This window comes from Eurosta solidaginis, chromosome 2 (genome assembly GCF_040869045.1).
Source record: "Eurosta solidaginis isolate ZX-2024a chromosome 2, ASM4086904v1, whole genome shotgun sequence".
Classification (NCBI taxonomy): Eukaryota; Metazoa; Arthropoda; class Insecta; order Diptera; family Tephritidae; genus Eurosta; species Eurosta solidaginis.
This window is the reverse complement of record NC_090320.1, coordinates 150591705-150595822: the sequence shown is the minus strand read 5'-3', so window position 1 is coordinate 150595822 and position 4118 is coordinate 150591705. Positions and strand designations below refer to the sequence as shown.

The following is a 4118-nucleotide window of genomic DNA, read 5'->3' as shown; positions in this document are numbered from 1 at the left end:
ACCAGAACCCTAACGCAGACTCAGGGTATGCCACGGAACATATGCACCCGGCCAAAAGCACGAGGCCAACACGAATTTGTCAAAATAATCAGGAAAAAAAATTCTTTAAAAACAAAAAAACCTTTTAAGAGGAATGGAAACTCTCTTTAGTTTATCATCAATGTAGAATGCATAATTAAGACAGCAGCGGTATAAGAGGTATAAACACTCCAAGGGCTTCTTAGTGTCAAATGAATTCGCCGTTCCATCATTGCAAAAGTAATTATTTCATGGTACTCCTTATGATAAATAATGCTCTAATAATCCTCACAAAGTAGCAGAAGCAGATTATTACAAATGAACTAAATCAACGAGTAATTCTCTCTTCTGAACAAACGTTTAGGGAAATAGTTCGAAATTTGCCTAGTCGAGAAAATATTGAGCAATAGTAAATATTTACAAATTATCTGCACAACTAAATTATTTAGTAACACCTGCCTTCAAAGCTTACGTTTTAGCACAGCAATTTTATTTTAAATTAGTCAAAAAACATTCACAGAAAAGCACGTTGGTAATGTTACGAATAGAGACAATATTTTTTCCCCTAAAACGCATCATAAAGGAAGTAACGTAAACTCCTTTGTACACCTATTTGGTGCTTGAAATACGAAGAGGAACCGGCGTAAGCCGGGTGGTCACTGTCTTCTATCTACAGATTATTTTCATTTGAAATTATTTCCGGAAGGAGCAGTAGGAATGACATCATACAAATGCAGAAGTCATTCATAATTTTTGAATTAAAACCCAACCCCATGTTCAAAAAAAATATATAAATGGATGGAAAAGCCTTTTTTTATATAACTTTATAATTAATTAAAAAATTCATTTATTACTGGAACCAAAGGTTCAAACAGTACAATATGCGGGGGCATTACAGAGCGTGGATGTGAAGGAATGTGTGAGCGCAACCAATGTACTGGCGACTTATAAAACTGATCGACCTCATCAACATAATCGGGTACGTTTTGTAAATTAAACTCGCATGTGAGGAAGCGCATTGTCACATTTTCATGAACGTGGCTGTAATACGGTGTTGAATGACAAGGCATTAAAATGTATACTAGCGCGATGTTCCTTTTCATCACGGTAATCTCGGGCAATCTGTTATATGATTCATTACATCTAGTGGTCCTCTCTGATGAACTGTACTTAAATACCATGCGGGCGTTATATTACCAAAGAATATTACTAGAGAAGTAAACCAAAGGAATGACTTGGAAGCGTTATAACTCCAACGTGCTAATGTATCTGCGGTAATGTAAAGACTTAAAGGTAACAGCGATGTTACGAAGTGAAACTCTTTGTGCTCTATAGTGCTTAGTACAACTAATGACAGCAAAATCACGATCAGTAATTGTTTGCGTACAGGATTATCTCTCTTAGAACCCACGGTGTTAATTATAGCGAAAATAAACGGTAACGTATTGATTCCTAAAACGGTTGGTAACCCAACTGTGAAGTACCAATGCCATGGATGGGAGCCATAAAAACTACCAATATTATGTAGAATGTTGTATTTGAAGAACTCGTATGGTGTAACTATTAATCTACCATATAAGTATGAATCAATACATACACCAATTCCGCCAACTAAGAATCCAATTAATAAAATCTGTTTGAAAATAAGTTCACTTGCAGGCAAACGACTTTTACGTAAATGATAAATACATAATGGTATCCAAATAACTGCCGCTGTTGGCCTCAAAAAACAACAAACAGCTGCAAACCATAAATAAGTTGAGCCCTCTCCAACCCAAGGAAAGAACCCAAGGCAATTGTATTCAAAGATGTTTCAAGGGTGTTCGATAAAGTACGCGAGCCTGTATAGAACCAAAACCACGGTACAAGTATAAGAAAGAGTGCCCATTTCTTTTTGCCAGATCACACAAAAAATCTATGGTCGGAATATGTTGTTAATGTGGCTTGCAACATGCGCGGTAATATTATCAATAACTGCACATTATCCAAATTCAGTAAAGCGAGTGCTTTATAAAACAGATATCGGCGTTTCATACATCTTAAGATGGTGAGCAACTCACACAGATAGCCTGCGCTCTTTGTTTAGTGAATGGTTCAGTCTGCAATGAGCAATTGGCGTGTCAACATCGAGTGTTGGTATCGCTAGTTGCGCAGTGAAAAATATATGCACGTATTTACGTAAATACATTTTATTAATATGAATTAATTTAACTAATTTAATATGAAAAAATGCAACAGGATCTAATAGAGACTGTAAATTTTATTTGAAAATAATACTAAAAATTCTCGAAATTTGGCGAATTTTCATCAAAATTCTTAATTTTTTAGTGTATATATAGGTTTGTTGCCCATTTATTTCTAGAACAATCAGGTGCCAGTCTTAAATTCGTAAATATTAATAGTAATAGTAAAAAACGTATGTATTTATTAGGAAAATTATAGGGATCTATTTGTATATGCAAGTGGAATTTAAAGTAGTAAGTAAAAGATAATAAAAACATTTTAAGGACTACCTTTATAAAAATTGATCAAAAAGCAGGTCTTTATGAAATTCCTATCAAGCAGCATAAAATATTCGCTTGCCATTGTGCGCATCAATAATTTATTATTTATTGTGTGCTTAGCCGTTGCAGTCTAACAAGCGAATGATCAGTGAATCAATTGGTTCGTGCGATCAAAACGCTCTCACTAATACATCCACACAACATTTTTGCCGACACTTGTTATAAAACACTGCAATAATTAATGGATATAACTTCGAATTCCTTGTCTCCATTCCGATGTCAAGTAGCCGTAGCCAAACGTTAGCTTGTGTGCAACTTCCAAACTCTGCCAGTATTAGTCGGGTACATAGTATGTTCGTACAATGAATACAGGGGGCCTACTCTGTATTGCGATGCGAAAGAAAAAATACTCGAAATCGCAAAATCGGTACTCTGTATCTCGACATTCGCATGTATATTTTGACTTTCGCATTCACATTTTGCCCATTCGCAATTTTTCTCCCTTTTCGCATTGCCGGCACTCTGTAAAGCGAAAGCGAATGTCAAACAGCATTCATTTTCGCATTTTTCTTGCTACAAGTAAAGGCATTCGCATTGTTCAAATATGTAAGTATTAATTGATGATTTTATAAATTGATATCTTTATATTCATTTAAAAATATATAGGACAACTCAAAAAACAAAACAAACACAAAAGCAACAATTTGTAATCCTAGTTGACTTAAAATACATAAATAAATAACAATTAAATCGAAACCACTTTTTTATAAAGCATTTCTATTGGAAATCATGTCATTTTTTATTTGTTCTCTGATACAACTAGCAATATTTCCCATTCTATGATTTTCCACATTTTCTGTATTTATCACGTTCACTTCTTCCAGTTCAATTTCTGAACTGGGAGGATTTCTTCATTTAAATCAATCCTTTCTTCATTTAAATCGTTCCATAATGCTACAGAATCCTTTTTTTAATTTGTTCAACAAAAATTAATCGTTTGCCGAAATTGTAATCGCCTTGTTTCTTTTGTTCTCTTTCTTTGAGTTTGGTCAGTGATGCATACTCGAGAAAAAAATTAGCGAAAAATAAAAAAGCGACATTGTTAGCGATGCGATAGCGCTACAGAGTTCCAATTACCTTTCGCATCGCAATTTATTTTCGCATCGCAATACAGAGTAAGCCCCCTGATAAAATCCTCACCGCAAAAATTAACAAAACTACGAATAGCAGATTCATTTCAATTTAAAGAGGCAGTGATATTTATTAGGCATTAACTTGCTGCCTGTGAATAGTACTGTATTTACGTATATAAATCGATTATTGCTCGAAAGAGATTATTCGCTGCGACTCCTTTTTATAATAAACTTTGATCATGAAGTAACTAAAAATAACAACAAACCCCACAGCGAATTTGATACCAAAAGCTACCTATATGTATACCAAATTCCTGGCAAATTGATTTATACATAAAACGTACCATAACTGGACAACCAAATCATAAAATACATCGGATCATATAAAATATACGTATCGGGCTTGGACTAAATCATTTCTGATATACCCATCCGGGTACTCCGTGCATTAGCGGATATGTGC

General features: G+C 34.4%; 1 pseudogene; it reads right to left on the bottom strand.

Annotated features, from left to right (window-relative positions):
* Positions 1–832: 832 nt before the first annotated feature.
* On the bottom strand, positions 833–2052 carry LOC137241685 (GPI mannosyltransferase 3-like; annotated as a pseudogene).
* Positions 2053–4118: the final 2066 nt, after the last annotated feature.